The following is an 18,449-nucleotide window of genomic DNA, read 5'->3' on the forward strand; positions in this document are numbered from 1 at the left end:
CTTTTGCGCACGCAAAACGCAGCGTTTTTTTGCGTGCGCAAAACGCACACGCTCGTGTAAATGAGGCCTAACACTCATAAAGTAATGACACATTTTCATTGAGCTTCTCCGCTATCCTGGTAAAATCCTCGCCAACTCCCTGTAAAGACTTCTACAGACTTAACACCAGACCTGGGACAATTCTGCATTCAGTACTATTGAGTGATAGTGCAGCTATTCTGTTGCCCAATTTCTATGCAGCTGAGTACGGCGATGAGAGGAGTCCTTTTGCTAATAGCATTTACCCACTGCAACCGTGTAAGTTGTGGCAATATTCGAGACACGGGGCCACATCCTGGGCCTGGCTACAGAACATGGCCTAGCTCCACTACTGTGCACTCCATAGCTCCAAGAGACCAGCCCGAGCCACTTATATACATGTGGCTTTGTATTAGTGGGAGTTTGGAGCCAAATTAATTCTAGCACTTGTAAAGCTGTCAGAGAAACCCCATCCCTGACGAACACCTGCAGAACCCACCAGTTACGCGGCTTAATCTAAATTCTGATAAAGAGAAGTGCTCCACACCCAACAGTCAGGTGCAGTAGATACCTTTTATAGTACCACGACTTTCACAACACTCCTTTCTGCCAACTTTTTTAACCTTGATCATATTCTCTACCAACTCTAAATTCTCATGATCCCCATATCTCTAACAGGACCCTAAATATAAGTGAACAATGTAAAACAATTCATATCCCTCTGCTTACTTGAGTGAATGTTATAGAGAATCCTACACCACTGCCTTACTCCTGGGTACCTCCCAGGGGGATTTCTCTATATTTTCAAGATCAAGCAAGTAAAAGGGTCTTCAAGGACTTCTTTTTGCAACACTGTAATCATAAACCAATAAATACAAGACGGAAATGGACAAGAAACAGTTCTAATCTTTCAATTCAACATCCCCAAAAAAATCGACTCTTAACATGATTGTTTTTCCTACCAATCTGGAGAGGCAGAGGTTTTCTGTAAGTCAGGATGGCCGAGTGGTCTAAGGCGCTGCGTTTAGGTCGCAGTCTCTCCTGGAGGCGTGCGTTCAAATCCCACTTCTGACAACTAATCTTTTCTTAAACATTCTTTGCAGTCATTCCGTCAGTGTTAGTGAAATAATAGTAAAAAAACTATGGCCAAGTGGTCTAAGGCACTGCGTTTAGGTCGCAGTCTCCCCTGGAGGCGTGGGTTCAAATCCCACTTCTGACAACTCATCTTTTCTTAAACATACTTCGCAGTCATTCCGTCAGTGTTAGTGAAATAATAGTAAAAAAACTATGTCGGTATACGCCCCAAAACATTAGACTCTTCAGATAACTGTTTCGGCATCCAATCTTTAAAAATTGCACTTTTGTGTAGGTTAGGATGACCGACCGGTCTCTCTTGAATTTGTGGATTTAAATCCCACTTTTGAACACTCATATTTTCTTAGCATGATATAATGTCAGGTCTAACACTCATAAAGTAATGACACATTTTCATTGAGCTCCTCCGCTATCCTGGTAAAATCCTCGCCAACTCCCTGTAAAGACTTCTACAGACTTAACACCAGACCTGGGACAATTCTGCATTCAGTACTATTGAGTGATAGTGCAGCTATTCTGTTGCCCAATTTCTATGCAGCTGAGTACGGCGATGAGAGGAGTCCTTTTGCTAATAGCATTTACCCACTGCAACCGTGTAAGTTGTGGCAATATTCGAGACACGGGGCCACATCCTGGGCCTGGCTACAGAACATGGCCTAGCTCCACTACTGTGCACTCCATAGCTCCAAGAGACCAGCCCGAGCCACTTATATACATGTGGCTTTGTATTAGTGGGAGTTTGGAGCCAAATTAATTCTAGCACTTGTAAAGCTGTCAGAGAAACCCCATCCCTGACGAACACCTGCAGAACCCACCAGTTACGCGGCTTAATCTAAATTCTGATAAAGAGAAGTGCTCCACACCCAACAGTCAGGTGCAGTAGATACCTTTTATAGTACCACGACTTTCACAACACTCCTTTCTGCCAACTTTTTTAACCTTGATCATATTCTCTACCAACTCTAAATTCTCATGATCCCCATATCTCTAACAGGACCCTAAATATAAGTGAACAATGTAAAACAATTCATATCCCTCTGCTTACTTGAGTGAATGTTATAGAGAATCCTACACCACTGCCTTACTCCTGGGTACCTCCCAGGGGGATTTCTCTATATTTTCAAGATCAAGCAAGTAAAAGGGTCTTCAAGGACTTCTTTTTGCAACACTGTAATCATAAACCAATAAATACAAGACGGAAATGGACAAGAAACAGTTCTAATCTTTCAATTCAACATCCCCAAAAAATCGACTCTTAACATGATTGTTTTTCCTACCAATCTGGAGAGGCAGAGGTTTTCTGTAAGGCAGGATGGCCGAGTGGTCTAAGGCGCTGCGTTTAGGTCGCAGTCTCTCCTGGAGGCGTGCGTTCAAATCCCACTTCTGACAACTAATCTTTTCTTAAACATTCTTTGCAGTCATTCCGTCAGTGTTAGTGAAATAATAGTAAAAAAACTATGGCCAAGTGGTCTAAGGCGCTGCGTTTAGGTCGCAGTCTCCCCTGGAGGCGTGGGTTCAAATCCCACTTCTGACAACTCATCTTTTCTTAAACATACTTTGCAGTCATTCCGTCAGTGTTAGTGAAATAATAGTAAAAAAACTATGTCGGTATACGCCCCAAAACATTAGACTCTTCAGATAACTGTTTCGGCATCCAATCTTTAAAAATTGCACTTTTGTGTAGGTTAGGATGACCGACCGGTCTCTCTTGAATTTGTGGATTTAAATCCCACTTTTGAACACTCATATTTTCTTAGCATGATATAATGTCAGGTCTAACACTCATAAAGTAATAACACATTTTCCTTGAGCTCCTCCGCTATCCTGGTAAAATCCTCGCCAACTCCCTGTAAAGACTTCTACAAACTCAACACCAGACCTGGGACAATTCTGCATTCAGTACTATTGAGTGATAGTGCAGCTATTCTGTTGCCCAATTTCTATGCAGCTTAGTACGGCGATGAGAGGAGTCCTTTTGCTAATAGCATTTACCCACTGCAACCATGTAAGTTGTGGCAATATTCGAGACACGGGGCCACATCTTGGGCCTGGCTTCAGAACATGGCCTAGCTCCACTACTGTGCACTCCATAGCTCCAAGAGACCAGACTGAGCCACTTATATACATGTGGCTTTGAATTAGTGGGAGTTTGGAGCCAAATTAATTCTAGTACTTGTAAAACTGTCAGAGAAACCCCATCCCTGACGAACACCTGCAGAACCCACCAGTTACGCGGCTTAATCTAAATTCTGATAAAGAGAAGTGCTCCACACCCAACAGTCAGGTGCAGTAGATACCTTTTTTTAGTACCACGACTTTCACAACACTCCTTTCTGCCAACTTTTTTAACCTTGATCATATTCTCTACCAACTCTAAATTCTCATGATCCCCATATCTCTAACAGGACCCTAAATATAAGTGAACAATGTAAAACAATTCATATCCCTCTGCTTACTTGAGTGAATGTTATAGAGAATCCTACACCACTGCCTTACTCCTGGGTACCTCCCAGGGGGATTTCTCTATATTTTCAAGATCAAGCAAGTAAAAGGGTCTTCAAGGACTTCTTTTTGCAACACTGTAATCATAAACCAATAAATACAAGACGGAAATGGACAAGAAACAGTTCTAATCTTTCAATTCAACATCCCCAAAAAATCGACTCTTAACATGATTGTTTTTCCTACCAATCTGGAGAGGCAGAGGTTTTCTGTAAGTCAGGATGGCTGAGTGGTCTAAGGTGCTCCGTTTAGGTCACAGTCTCCCCTGGAGGCGTGGGTTCAAATCCCACTTCTGACAACTCATCTTTTCTTAAACATACTTCGCAGTCATTCCGTCAGTGTTAGTGAAATAATAGTAAAAAAACTATGTCGGTATACGCCCCAAAACATTAGACTCTTCAGATAACTGTTTCGGCATCCAATCTTTAAAAATTGCACTTTTGTGTAGGTTAGGATGACCGACCGGTCTCTCTTGAATTTGTGGATTTAAATCCCACTTTTGAACACTCATATTTTCTTAGCATGATATAATGTCAGGTCTAACACTCATAAAGTAATGACACATTTTCATTGAGCTCCTCCGCTATCCTGGTAAAATCCTCGCCAACTCCCTGTAAAGACTTCTACAGACTTAACACCAGACCTGGGACAATTCTGCATTCAGTACTATTGAGTGATAGTGCAGCTATTCTGTTGCCCAATTTCTATGCAGCTGAGTACGGCGATGAGAGGAGTCCTTTTGCTAATAGCATTTACCCACTGCAACCGTGTAAGTTGTGGCAATATTCGAGACACGGGGCCACATCCTGGGCCTGGCTACAGAACATGGCCTAGCTCCACTACTGTGCACTCCATAGCTCCAAGAGACCAGCCCGAGCCACTTATATACATGTGGCTTTGTATTAGTGGGAGTTTGGAGCCAAATTAATTCTAGCACTTGTAAAGCTGTCAGAGAAACCCCATCCCTGACGAACACCTGCAGAACCCACCAGTTACGCGGCTTAATCTAAATTCTGATAAAGAGAAGTGCTCCACACCCAACAGTCAGGTGCAGTAGATACCTTTTATAGTACCACGACTTTCACAACACTCCTTTCTGCCAACTTTTTTAACCTTGATCATATTCTCTACCAACTCTAAATTCTCATGATCCCCATATCTCTAACAGGACCCTAAATATAAGTGAACAATGTAAAACAATTCATATCCCTCTGCTTACTTGAGTGAATGTTATAGAGAATCCTACACCACTGCCTTACTCCTGGGTACCTCCCAGGGGGATTTCTCTATATTTTCAAGATCAAGCAAGTAAAAGGGTCTTCAAGGACTTCTTTTTGCAACACTGTAATCATAAACCAATAAATACAAGACGGAAATGGACAAGAAACAGTTCTAATCTTTCAATTCAACATCCCCAAAAAATCGACTCTTAACATGATTGTTTTTCCTACCAATCTGGAGAGGCAGAGGTTTTCTGTAAGTCAGGATGGCCGAGTGGTCTAAGGCACTGCGTTTAGGTCGCAGTCTCTCCTGGAGGCGTGCGTTCAAATCCCACTTCTGACAACTAATCTTTTCTTAAACATTCTTTGCAGTCATTCCGTCAGTGTTAGTGAAATAATAGTAAAAAAACTATGGCCAAGTGGTCTAAGGCGCTGTGTTTAGGTCACAGTCTCCCCTGGAGGCGTGGGTTCAAATCCCACTTCTGACAACTCATCTTTTCTTAAACATACTTCGCAGTCATTCCGTCAGTGTTAGTGAAATAATAGTAAAAAAACTATGTCGGTATACGCCCCAAAACATTAGACTCTTCAGATAACTGTTTCGGCATCCAATCTTTAAAAATTGGACTTTTGTGTAGGTTAGGATGACCGACCGGTCTCTCTTGAATTTGTGGATTTAAATCCCACTTTTGAACACTCATATTTTCTTAGCATGATATAATGTCAGGTCTAACACTCATAAAGTAATGACATATTTTCATTGAGCTCCTCCGCTATCCTGGTAAAATCCTCGCCAACTCCCTGTAAAGACTTCTACAGACTTAACACCAGACCTGGGACAATTCTGCATTCAGTACTATTGAGTGATAGTGCAGCTATTCTGTTGCCCAATTTCTATGCAGCTGAGTACGGCGATGAGAGGAGTCCTTTTGCTAATAGCATTTACCCACTGCAACCGTGTAAGTTGTGGCAATATTCGAGACACGGGGCCACATCCTGGGCCTGGCTACAGAACATGGCCTAGCTCCACTACTGTGCACTCCATTGCTCCAAGAGACCAGCCCGAGCCACTTATATACATGTGGCTTTGTATTAGTGGGAGTTTGGAGCCAAATTAATTCTAGCACTTGTAAAGCTGTCAGAGAAACCCCATCCCTGACGAACACCTGCAGAACCCACCAGTTACGCGGCTTAATCTAAATTCTGATAAAGAGAAGTGCTCCACACCCAACAGTCAGGTGCAGTAGATACCTTTTATAGTACCACGACTTTCACAACACTCCTTTCTGCCAACTTTTTTAACCTAGATCATATTCTCTACCAACTCTAAATTCTCATGATCCCCATATCTCTAACAGGACCCTAAATATAAGTGAACAATGTAAAACAATTCATATCCCTCTGCTTACTTGAGTGAATGTTATAGAGAATCCTACACCACTGCCTTACTCCTGGGTACCTCCCAGGGGGATTTCTCTATATTTTCAAGATCAAGCAAGTAAAAGGGTCTTCAAGGACTTCTTTTTGCAACACTGTAATCATAAACCAATAAATACAAGACGGAAATGGACAAGAAACAGTTCTAATCTTTCAATTCAACATCCCCAAAAAATCGACTCTTAACATGATTGTTTTTCCTACCAATCTGGAGAGGCAGAGGTTTTCTGTAAGTCAGGATGGCCGAGTGGTCTAAGGCGCTGCGTTTAGGTCGCAGTCTCTCCTGGAGGCGTGGGTTCAAATCCCACTTCTGACAACTCATCTTTTCTTAAACATACTTCGCAGTCATTCCGTCAGTGTTAGTGAAATAATAGTAAAAAAACTATGTCGGTATACGCCCCAAAACATTAGACTCTTCAGATAACTGTTTCGGCATCCAATCTTTAAAAATTGCACTTTTGTGTAGGTTAGGATGACCGACCGGTCTCTCTTGAATTTGTGGATTTAAATCCCACTTTTGAACACTCATATTTTCTTAGCATGATATAATGTCAGGTCTAACACTCATAAAGTAATGACACATTTTCATTGAGCTCCTCCGCTATCCTGGTAAAATCCTCGCCAACTCCCTGTAAAGACTTCTACAGACTTAACACCAGACCTGGGACAATTCTGCATTCAGTACTATTGAGTGATAGTGCAGCTATTCTGTTGCCCAATTTCTATGCAGCTGAGTACGGCGATGAGAGGAGTCCTTTTGCTAATAGCATTTACCCACTGCAACCGTGTAAGTTGTGGCAATATTCGAGACACGGGGCCACATCCTGGGCCTGGCTACAGAACATGGCCTAGCTCCACTACTGTGCACTCCATAGCTCCAAGAGACCAGCCCGAGCCACTTATATACATGTGGCTTTGTATTAGTGGGAGTTTGGAGCCAAATTAATTCTAGCACTTGTAAAGCTGTCAGAGAAACCCCATCCCTGACGAACACCTGCAGAACCCACCAGTTACGCGGCTTAATCTAAATTCTGATAAAGAGAAGTGCTCCACACCCAACAGTCAGGTGCAGTAGATACCTTTTATAGTACCACGACTTTCACAACACTCCTTTCTGCCAACTTTTTTAACCTTGATCATATTCTCTACCAACTCTAAATTCTCATGATCCCCATATCTCTAACAGGACTCTAAATATAAGTGAACAATGTAAAACAATTCATATCCCTCTGCTTACTTGAGTGAATGTTATAGAGAATCCTACACCACTGCCTTACTCCTGGGTACCTCCCAGGGGGATTTCTCTATATTTTCAAGATCAAGCAAGTAAAAGGGTCTTCAAGGACTTCTTTTTGCAACACTGTAATCATAAACCAATAAATACAAGACGGAAATGGACAAGAAACAGTTCTAATCTTTCAATTCAACATCCCCAAAAAATCGACTCTTAACATGATTGTTTTTCCTACCAATCTGGAGAGGCAGAGGTTTTCTGTAAGTCAGGATGGCCGAGTGGTCTAAGGCGCTGCGTTTAGGTCGCAGTCTCTCCTGGAGGCGTGCGTTCAAATCCCACTTCTGACAACTAATCTTTTCTTAAACATTCTTTGCAGTCATTCCGTCAGTGTTAGTGAAATAATAGTAAAAAAATTATGGCCAAGTGGTCTAAGGCGCTGCGTTTAGGTCACAGTCTCCCCTGGAGGCGTGGGTTCAAATCCCACTTCTGACAACTCATCTTTTCTTAAACATACTTCGCAGTCATTCCGTCAGTGTTAGTGAAATAATAGTAAAAAAACTATGTCGGTATACGCCCCAAAACATTAGACTCTTCAGATAACTGTTTCGGCATCCAATCTTTAAAAATTGCACTTTTGTGTAGGTTAGGATGACCGACCGGTCTCTCTTGAATTTGTGGATTTAAATCCCACTTTTGAACACTCATATTTTCTTAGCATGATATAATGTCAGGTCTAACACTCATAAAGTAATGACACATTTTCATTGAGCTCCTCCGCTATCCTGGTAAAATCCTCGCCAACTCCCTGTAAAGACTTCTACAGACTTAACACCAGACCTGGGACAATTCTGCATTCAGTACTATTGAGTGATAGTGCAGCTATTCTGTTGCCCAATTTCTATGCAGCTGAGTACGGCGATGAGAGGAGTCCTTTTGCTAATAGCATTTACCCACTGCAACCGTGTAAGTTGTGGCAATATTCGAGACACGGGGCCACATCCTGGGCCTGGCTACAGAACATGGCCTAGCTCCACTACTGTGCACTCCATTGCTCCAAGAGACCAGCCCGAGCCACTTATATACATGTGGCTTTGTATTAGTGGGAGTTTGGAGCCAAATTAATTCTAGCACTTGTAAAGCTGTCAGAGAAACCCCATCCCTGACGAACACCTGCAGAACCCACCAGTTACGCGGCTTAATCTAAATTCTGATAAAGAGAAGTGCTCCACACCCAACAGTCAGGTGCAGTAGATACCTTTTATAGTACCACGACTTTCACAACACTCCTTTCTGCCAACTTTTTTAACCTTGATCATATTCTCTACCAACTCTAAATTCTCATGATCCCCATATCTCTAACAGGACCCTAAATATAAGTGAACAATGTAAAACAATTCATATCCCTCTGCTTACTTGAGTGAATGTTATAGAGAATCCTACACCACTGCCTTACTCCTGGGTACCTCCCAGGGGGATTTCTCTATATTTTCAAGATCAAGCAAGTAAAAGGGTCTTCAAGGACTTCTTTTTGCAACACTGTAATCATAAACCAATAAATACAAGACGGAAATGGACAAGAAACAGTTCTAATCTTTCAATTCAACATCCCCAAAAAATCGACTCTTAACATGATTGTTTTTCCTACCAATCTGGAGAGGCAGAAGTTTTCTGTAAGTCAGGATGGCCGAGTGGTCTAAGGCGCTGCGTTTAGGTCGCAGTCTCCCCTGGAGGCGTGGGTTCAAATCCCACTTCTGACAACTCATCTTTTCTTAAACATACTTTGCAGTCATTCCGTCAGTGTTAGTGAAATAATAGTAAAAAAACTATGTCGGTATACGCCCCAAAACATACATTAGACTCTTCAGATAACTGTTTTGGCATCCAATCTTTAAAAATTGCACTTTTGTTTAGGTTAGGATGACCGACCGGTCTCTCTTGAATTTGTGGATTTAAATCCCACTTTTGAACACTTATATTTTCTTAGCATGATATAATGTCAGGTCTAACACTCATAAAGTAATAACACATTTTCCTTGAGCTCCTCCGCTATCCTGGTAAAATCCTCGCCAACTCCCTGTAAAGACTTCTACAAACTCAACACCAGACCTGGGACAATTCTGCATTCAGTACTATTGAGTGATAGTGCAGCTATTCTGTTGCCCAATTTCTATGCAGCTGAGTACGGCGATGAGAGGAGTCCTTTTGCTAATAGCATTTACCCACTGCAACCGTGTAAGTTGTGGCAATATTCGAGACACGGGGCCACATCCTGGGCCTGGCTACAGAACATGGCCTAGCTCCACTACTGTGCACTCCATAGCTCCAAGAGACCAGCCCGAGCCACTTATATACATGTGGCTTTGTATTAGTGGGAGTTTGGAGCCAAATTAATTCTAGCACTTGTAAAGCTGTCAGAGAAACCCCATCCCTGACGAACACCTGCAGAACCCACCAGTTACGCGGCTTAATCTAAATTCTGATAAAGAGAAGTGCTCCACACCCAACAGTCAGGTGCAGTAGATACCTTTTATAGTACCACGACTTTCACAACACTCCTTTCTGCCAACTTTTTTAACCTTGATCATATTCTCTACCAACTCTAAATTCTCATCATCCCCATATCTCTAACAGGACCCTAAATATAAGTGAACAATGTAAAACAATTCATATCCCTCTGCTTACTTGAGTGAATGTTATAGAGAATCCTACACCACTGCCTTACTCCTGGGTACCTCCCAGGGGGATTTCTCTATATTTTCAAGATCAAGCAAGTAAAAGGGTCTTCAAGGACTTCTTTTTGCAATACTGTAATCATAAACCAATAAATACAAGACGGAAATGGACAAGAAACAGTTCTAATCTTTCAATTCAACATCCCCAAAAAATCGACTCTTAACATGATTGTTTTTCCTACCAATCTGGAGAGGCAGAGGTTTTCTGTAAGTCAGGATGGCCGAGTGGTCTAAGGCGCTGCGTTAAGGTCGCAGTCTCCCCTGGAGGCGTGGGTTCAAATCCCACTTCTGACAACTCATCTTTTCTTAAACATACTTCGCAGTCATTCCGTCAGTGTTAGTGAAATAATAGTAAAAAAACTATGTCGGTATACGCCCCAAAACATTAGACTCTTCAGATAACTGTTTCGGCATCCAATCTTTAAAAATTGCACTTTTGTGTAGGTTAGGATGACCGACCGGTCTCTCTTGAATTTGTGGATTTAAATCCCACTTTTGAACACTCATATTTTCTTAGCATGATATAATGTCAGGTCTAACACTCATAAAGTAATGACACATTTTCATTGAGCTCCTCCGCTATCCTGGTAAAATCCTCGCCAACTCCCTGTAAAGACTTCTACAGACTTAACACCAGACCTGGGACAATTCTGCATTCAGTACTATTGAGTGATAGTGCAGCTATTCTGTTGCCCAATTTCTATGCAGCTGAGTACGGCGATGAGAGGAGTCCTTTTGCTAATAGCATTTACCCACTGCAACCGTGTAAGTTGTGGCAATATTCGAGACACGGGGCCACATCCTGGGCCTGGCTACAGAACATGGCCTAGCTCCACTACTGTGCACTCCATAGCTCCAAGAGACCAGCCCGAGCCACTTATATACATGTGGCTTTGTATTAGTGGGAGTTTGGAGCCAAATTAATTCTAGCACTTGTAAAGCTGTCAGAGAAACCCCATCCCTGACGAACACCTGCAGAACCCACCAGTTACGCGGCTTAATCTAAATTCTGATAAAGAGAAGTGCTCCACACCCAACAGTCAGGTGCAGTAGATACCTTTTATAGTACCACGACTTTCACAACACTCCTTTCTGCCAACTTTTTTAACCTTGATCATATTCTCTACCAACTCTAAATTCTCATCATCCCCATATCTCTAACAGGACCCTAAATATAAGTGAACAATGTAAAACAATTAATATCCCTCTGCTTACTTGAGTGAATGTTATAGAGAATCCTACACCACTGCCTTACTCCTGGGTACCTCCCAGGGGGATTTCTCTATATTTTCAAGATCAAGCAAGTAAAAGGGTCTTCAAGGACTTCTTTTTGCAACACTGTAATCATAAACCAATAAATACAAGACGGAAATGGACAAGAAACAGTTCTAATCTTTCAATTCAACATCCCCAAAAAATCGACTCTTAAAGGAACAGTGTCATGGCAAATAATTTTTTAATATGTTAAAGATGTTAGTGCTGTAATAAAAACGTTTATATTCATTTGTGTGTTTGTGTTTTACTGTTTCTTATTTTTACACTTTTTCTTCCCTATGGGGGCTGCCATTTTTTGTTCCATTTCTGTGTGTGTCGATTAACGACACACACAGACATGGAGTACGGCAGCCACAGTCCCATAGGGACTGTGAACGGCTCCCGTCCCATTCACGTCCGTGTACGGCGTCTGTGTGGGAACTGCGCATGCGCCGCTCCCACACAGTCCTATTCGAAATTGGCGCCGTCCGGCGCCATTTTCCTGTGGACCGGAAGTCGCGGCCGGACTGTAATATTACTACTTCCGGTCGCGGCTTCCGGACTTGTGCACATGGAACAGCGGCAGCAAAGGGAGCGGACGGGCCGGAGGGAGCCGCGGCGGCAGGAGCAGGTAAGCGATTTCAATGTATGTTAGTGTTTGTGTGTGTTTACTACTGTATGTAAACCTACTACACTGTGGGTTACCTCAAAAAATGGCGACACACAGTGTAGGAGGTTAAACCTTTCAAACCCCTCGTTTATCCCGGCACTAGCCAGGATAAAGGAGGGGGGGATGCTGAGAGCTCACTAGAGCGAGAGCTTTTAACCCAATGTTGCAATGCTGCAATTTTGGGAACTAGCTCCAACTAGCTCCATCTAGTGACCAAAAATGGGTAGTATTATAAATTTGAAAAAATTTATAATATTTCCTGACTCGCGAAAAAAATAAAAAAAATTTGAACAATGTTTAATCACCCACACACTAAATGTTTAAATTTAAAAAAAAAAACATGTTTTTGGGGCGACACCATGCCTTTAACATGATTGTTTTTCCTACCAATCTGGAGAGGGAGAGGTTTTCTGTAAGTCAGGATGGCCGAGTGGTCTAAGGCGCTGCGTTTAGGTCGCAGTCTCCCCTGGAGGCGTGGGTTCAAATCCCACTTCTGACAACTCATCTTTTCTTAAACATACTTTGCAGTCATTCCGTCAGTGTTAGTGAAATAATAGTAAAAAAAACTATGTCGGTATACGCCCCAAAACATACATTAGACTCTTCAGATAACTGTTTTGGCATCCAATCTTTAAAAATTGCACTTTTGTTTAGGTTAGGATGACCGACCGGTCTCTCTTGAATTTGTGGATTTAAATCCCACTTTTGAACACTTATATTTTCTTAGCATGATATAATGTCAGGTCTAACACTCATAAAGTAATAACACATTTTCCTTGAGCTCCTCCGCTATCCTGGTAAAATCCTCGCCAACTCCCTGTAAAGACTTCTACAAACTCAACACCAGACCTGGGACAATTCTGCATTCAGTACTATTGAGTGATAGTGCAGCTATTCTGTTGCCCAATTTCTATGCAGCTGAGTACGGCGATGAGAGGAGTCCTTTTGCTAATAGCATTTACCCACTGCAACCGTGTAAGTTGTGGCAATATTCGAGACACGGGGCCACATCCTGGGCCTGGCTACAGAACATGGCCTAGCTCCACTACTGTGCACTCCATAGCTCCAAGAGACCAGCCCGAGCCACTTATATACATGTGGCTTTGTATTAGTGGGAGTTTGGAGCCAAATTAATTCTAGCACTTGTAAAGCTGTCAGAGAAACCCCATCCCTGACGAACACCTGCAGAACCCACCAGTTACGCGGCTTAATCTAAATTCTGATAAAGAGAAGTGCTCCACACCCAACAGTCAGGTGCAGTAGATACCTTTTATAGTACCACGACTTTCACAACACTCCTTTCTGCCAACTTTTTTAACCTTGATCATATTCTCTACCAACTCTAAATTCTCATCATCCCCATATCTCTAACAGGACCCTAAATATAAGTGAACAATGTAAAACAATTCATATCCCTCTGCTTACTTGAGTGAATGTTATAGAGAATCCTACACCACTGCCTTACTCCTGGGTACCTCCCAGGGGGATTTCTCTATATTTTCAAGATCAAGCAAGTAAAAGGGTCTTCAAGGACTTCTTTTTGCAACACTGTAATCATAAACCAATAAATACAAGACGGAAATGGAGAAGAAACAGTTCTAATCTTTCAATTCAACATCCCCAAAAAATCGACTCTTAACATGATTGTTTTTCCTACCAATCTGGAGAGGCAGAGGTTTTCTGTAAGTCAGGATGGCCGAGTGGTCTAAGGCGCTGCGTTAAGGTCGCAGTCTCCCCTGGAGGCGTGGGTTCAAATCCCACTTCTGACAACTCATCTTTTCTTAAACATACTTTGCAGTCATTCCGTCAGTGTTAGTGAAATAATAGTAAAAAAACTATGTCGGTATACGCCCCAAAACATTAGACTCTTCAGATAACTGTTTCGGCATCCAATCTTTAAAAATTGCACTTTTGTGTAGGTTAGGATGACCGACCGGTCTCTCTTGAATTTGTGGATTTAAATCCCACTTTTGAACACTCATATTTTCTTAGCATGATATAATGTCAGGTCTAACACTCATAAAGTAATGACACATTTTCATTGAGCTCCTCCGCTATCCTGGTAAAATCCTCGCCAACTCCCTGTAAAGACTTCTACAGACTTAACACCAGACCTGGGACAATTCTGCATTCAGTACTATTGAGTGATAGTGCAGCTATTCTGTTGCCCAATTTCTATGCAGCTGAGTACGGCGATGAGAGGAGTCCTTTTGCTAATAGCATTTACCCACTGCAACCGTGTAAGTTGTGGCAATATTCGAGACACGGGGCCACATCCTGGGCCTGGCTACAGAACATGGCCTAGCTCCACTACTGTGCACTCCATAGCTCCAAGAGACCAGCCCGAGCCACTTATATACATGTGGCTTTGTATTAGTGGGAGTTTGGAGCCAAATTAATTCTAGCACTTGTAAAGCTGTCAGAGAAACCCCATCCCTGACGAACACCTGCAGAACCCACCAGTTACGCGGCTTAATCTAAATTCTGATAAAGAGAAGTGCTCCACACCCAACAGTCAGGTGCAGTAGATACCTTTTATAGTACCACGACTTTCACAACACTCCTTTCTGCCAACTTTTTTAACCTTGATCATATTCTCTACCAACTCTAAATTCTCATCATCCCCATATCTCTAACAGGACCCTAAATATAAGTGAACAATGTAAAACAATTAATATCCCTCTGCTTACTTGAGTGAATGTTATAGAGAATCCTACACCACTGCCTTACTCCTGGGTACCTCCCAGGGGGATTTCTCTATATTTTCAAGATCAAGCAAGTAAAAGGGTCTTCAAGGACTTCTTTTTGCAACACTGTAATCATAAACCAATAAATACAAGACGGAAATGGAGAAGAAACAGTTCTAATCTTTCAATTCAACATCCCCAAAAAATCGACTCTTAACATGATTATTTTTCCTACCAATCTGGAGAGGCAGAGGTTTTCTGTAAGTCAGGATGGCCGAGTGGTCTAAGGCGCTGTGTTTAGGTCGCAGTCTCCCCTGGAGGCGTGGGTTCAAATCCCACTTCTGACAACTCATCTTTTCTTAAACATACTTTGCAGTCATTACGTCAGTGTTAGTGAAATAATAGTAAAAAAACTATGTCGGTATACGCCCCAAAACATACATTAGACTCTTCAGATAACTGTTTTGGCATCCAATCTTTAAAAATTGCACTTTTGTTTAGGTTAGGATGACCGACCGGTCTCTCTTGAATTTGCGGATTTAAATCCCACTTTTGAACACTTATATTTTCTTAGCATGATATAATGTCAGGTCTAACACTCATAAAGTAATAACACATTTTCCTTGAGCTCCTCCGCTATCCTGGTAAAATCCTCGCCAACTCCCTGTAAAGACTTCTACAAACTCAACACCAGACCTGGGACAATTCTGCATTCAGTACTATTGAGTGATAGTGCAGCTATTCTGTTGCCCAATTTCTATGCAGCTGAGTACGGCGATGAGAGGAGTCCTTTTGCTAATAGCATTTACCCACTGCAACCGTGTAAGTTGTGGCAATATTCGAGACACGGGGCCAAATCCTGGGCCTGGATACAGAACATGGCCTAGCTCCACTACTGTGCACTCCATAGCTCCAAGAGACCAGCCCGAGCCACTTATATACATGTGGCTTTGTATTAGTGGGAGTTTGGAGCCAAATTAATTCTAGCACTTGTAAAGCTGTCAGAGAAACCCTATCCCTGACGAACACCTGCAGAACCCACCAGTTACGCGGCTTAATCTAAATTCTGATAAAGAGAAGTGCTCCACACCCAACAGTCAGGTGCAGTAGATACCTTTTATAGTACCACGACTTTCACAACACTCCTTTCTGCCAACTTTTTTAACCTTGATCATATTCTCTACCAACTCTAAATTCTCATCATCCCCATATCTCTAACAGGACCCTAAATATAAGTGAACAATGTAAAACAATTCATATCCCTCTGCTTACTTGAGTGAATGTTATAGAGAATCCTACACCACTGCCTTACTCCTGGGTACCTCCCAGGGGGATTTCTCTATATTTTCAAGATCAAGCAAGTAAAAGGGTCTTCAAGGACTTCTTTTTGCAACACTGTAATCATAAACCAATAAATACAAGACGGAAATGGAGAAGAAACAGTTCTAATCTTTCAATTCAACATCCCCAAAAAATCGACTCTTAACATGATTATTTTTCCTACCAATCTGGAGAGGCAGAGGTTTTCTGTAAGTCAGGATGGCCGAGTGGTCTAAGGCGCTGCGTTTAGGTCGCAGTCTCCCCTGGAGGCGTGGGTTCAAATGCCACTTCTGACAACTCATCTTTTCTTAAACATACTTTGCAGTCATTACGTCAGTGTTAGTGAAATAATAGTAAAAAAACTATGTCGGTATACGCCCCAAAACATACATTAGACTCTTCAGATAACTGTTTTGGCATCCAATCTTTAAAAATTGCACTTTTGTTTAGGTTAGGATGACCGACCGGTCTCTCTTGAATTTGCGGATTTAAATCCCACTTTTGAACACTTATATTTTCTTAGCATGATATAATGTCAGGTCTAACACTCATAAAGTAATAACACATTTTCCTTGAGCTCCTCCGCTATCCTGGTAAAATCCTCGCCAACTCCCTGTAAAGACTTCTACAAACTCAACACCAGACCTGGGACAATTCTGCATTCAGTACTATTGAGTGATAGTGCAGCTATTCTGTTGCCCAATTTCTATGCAGCTGAGTACGGCGATGAGAGGAGTCCTTTTGCTAATAGCATTTACCCACTGCAACCGTGTAAGTTGTGGCAATATTCGAGACACGGGGCCAAATCCTGGGCCTGGATACAGAACATGGCCTAGCTCCACTACTGTGCACTCCATAGCTCCAAGAGACCAGCCCGAGCCACTTATATACATGTGGCTTTGTATTAGTGGGAGTTTGGAGCCAAATTAATTCTAGCACTTGTAAAGCTGTCAGAGAAACCCCATCCCTGACGAACACCTGCAGAACCCACCAGTTACGCGGCTTAATCTAAATTCTGATAAAGAGAAGTGCTCCACACCCAACAGTCAGGTGCAGTAGATACCTTTTATAGTACCACGACTTTAACAACACTCCTTTCTGACAACTTTTTTAACCTTGATCATATTCTCTACCAACTCTAAATTCTCATGATCCCCATATCTCTAACAGGACCCTAAATATAAGTGAACAATGTAAAACAATTCATATCCCTCTGCTTACTTGAGTGAATGTTATAGAGAATCCTACACCACTGCCTTACTCCTGGGTACCTCCCAGGGGGATTTCTCTATATTTTCAAGATCAAGCAAGTAAAAGGGTCTTCAAGGACTTCTTTTTGCAACACTGTAATCATAAACCAATAAATACAAGACGGAAATGGACAAGAAACAGTTCTAATCTTTCAATTCAACATCCCCAAAAAATCGACTCTTAACATGATTGTTTTTCCTACCAATTTGGAGAGGCAGAGGTTTTCTGTAAGTCAGGATGGCCGAGTGGTCTAAGGCGCTGCGTTTAGGTCGCAATCTCCCCTGGAGGCGTGGGTTCAAATCCCACTTCTGACAACTCATCTTTTCTTAAACATACTTCGCAGTCATTCCGTCAGTGTTAGTGAAATAATAGTAAAAAAACTATGTCGGTATACGCCCCAAAACATTAGACTCTTCAGATAACTGCTTCGGCATCCAATCTTTAAAAATTGCACTTTTGTGTAGGTTAGGATGACCGACCGGTGTCTCTTGAATTTGTGGATTTAAATCCCACTTTTGAACACTCATATTTTCTTAGCATGATATAATGTCAGGTCTAACACTCATAAAGTAATGACACATTTTCATTGAGCTCCTCCGCTATCCTGGTAAAATCCTCGCCAACTCCCTGTAAAGACTTCTACAGACTTAACACCAGACCTGGGACAATTCTGCATTCAGTACTATTGAGTGATAGTGCAGCTATTCTGTTGCCCAATTTCTATGCAGCTGAGTACGGCGATGAGAGGAGTCCTTTTGCTAATAGCATTTACCCACTGCAACCGTGTAAGTTGTGGCAATATTCGAGACACGGGGCCACATCCTGGGCCTGGCTACAGAACATGGCCTAACTCCACTACTGTGCACTCCATAGCTCCAAGAGACCAGCCCGAGCCACTTATATACCATTGGCTTTGTATTAGTGGGAGTTTGGAGCCAAATTAATTCTAGCACTTGTAAAGCTGTCAGAGAAACCCCATCCCTGACGAACACCTGCAGAACCCACCAGTTACGCGGCTTAATCTAAATT

The 18,449-nt window shown here is 42.2% G+C and overlaps 13 non-coding genes across 13 annotated transcripts; all 13 read left to right on the forward strand.

Annotated features, from left to right (window-relative positions):
- Positions 1-1,009: 1,009 nt before the first annotated feature.
- On the forward strand, positions 1,010-1,092 carry TRNAL-UAG (transfer RNA leucine (anticodon UAG)). Its single transcript has one exon. It is a non-coding gene; the product is annotated as a tRNA-Leu (tRNA).
- A 1,327-nt stretch (positions 1,093-2,419) lies between these two features.
- TRNAL-UAG (transfer RNA leucine (anticodon UAG)) lies at positions 2,420-2,502 on the forward strand. Its single transcript has one exon. It is a non-coding gene; the product is annotated as a tRNA-Leu (tRNA).
- Positions 2,503-3,830: 1,328 nt separating this feature from the next.
- Positions 3,831-3,913, forward strand: TRNAL-UAG (transfer RNA leucine (anticodon UAG)). Its single transcript has one exon. It is a non-coding gene; the product is annotated as a tRNA-Leu (tRNA).
- Positions 3,914-5,095: 1,182 nt separating this feature from the next.
- TRNAL-UAG (transfer RNA leucine (anticodon UAG)) lies at positions 5,096-5,178 on the forward strand. Its single transcript has one exon. It is a non-coding gene; the product is annotated as a tRNA-Leu (tRNA).
- A 1,327-nt stretch (positions 5,179-6,505) lies between these two features.
- Positions 6,506-6,588, forward strand: TRNAL-UAG (transfer RNA leucine (anticodon UAG)). The gene has a single exon. It is a non-coding gene; the product is annotated as a tRNA-Leu (tRNA).
- A 1,182-nt stretch (positions 6,589-7,770) lies between these two features.
- On the forward strand, positions 7,771-7,853 carry TRNAL-UAG (transfer RNA leucine (anticodon UAG)). The gene has a single exon. It is a non-coding gene; the product is annotated as a tRNA-Leu (tRNA).
- A 1,327-nt stretch (positions 7,854-9,180) lies between these two features.
- On the forward strand, positions 9,181-9,263 carry TRNAL-UAG (transfer RNA leucine (anticodon UAG)). The gene has a single exon. It is a non-coding gene; the product is annotated as a tRNA-Leu (tRNA).
- Positions 9,264-10,449: 1,186 nt separating this feature from the next.
- On the forward strand, positions 10,450-10,532 carry TRNAL-AAG (transfer RNA leucine (anticodon AAG)). Its single transcript has one exon. It is a non-coding gene; the product is annotated as a tRNA-Leu (tRNA).
- A 2,046-nt stretch (positions 10,533-12,578) lies between these two features.
- On the forward strand, positions 12,579-12,661 carry TRNAL-UAG (transfer RNA leucine (anticodon UAG)). The gene has a single exon. It is a non-coding gene; the product is annotated as a tRNA-Leu (tRNA).
- A 1,187-nt stretch (positions 12,662-13,848) lies between these two features.
- TRNAL-AAG (transfer RNA leucine (anticodon AAG)) lies at positions 13,849-13,931 on the forward strand. The gene has a single exon. It is a non-coding gene; the product is annotated as a tRNA-Leu (tRNA).
- A 1,182-nt stretch (positions 13,932-15,113) lies between these two features.
- TRNAL-UAG (transfer RNA leucine (anticodon UAG)) lies at positions 15,114-15,196 on the forward strand. The gene has a single exon. It is a non-coding gene; the product is annotated as a tRNA-Leu (tRNA).
- A 1,186-nt stretch (positions 15,197-16,382) lies between these two features.
- TRNAL-UAG (transfer RNA leucine (anticodon UAG)) lies at positions 16,383-16,465 on the forward strand. The gene has a single exon. It is a non-coding gene; the product is annotated as a tRNA-Leu (tRNA).
- A 1,186-nt stretch (positions 16,466-17,651) lies between these two features.
- Positions 17,652-17,734, forward strand: TRNAL-UAG (transfer RNA leucine (anticodon UAG)). Its single transcript has one exon. It is a non-coding gene; the product is annotated as a tRNA-Leu (tRNA).
- Positions 17,735-18,449: the final 715 nt, after the last annotated feature.

Source organism: Rhinoderma darwinii, chromosome 1 (genome assembly GCF_050947455.1).
Source record: "Rhinoderma darwinii isolate aRhiDar2 chromosome 1, aRhiDar2.hap1, whole genome shotgun sequence".
Classification (NCBI taxonomy): domain Eukaryota; kingdom Metazoa; phylum Chordata; class Amphibia; order Anura; family Rhinodermatidae; genus Rhinoderma; species Rhinoderma darwinii.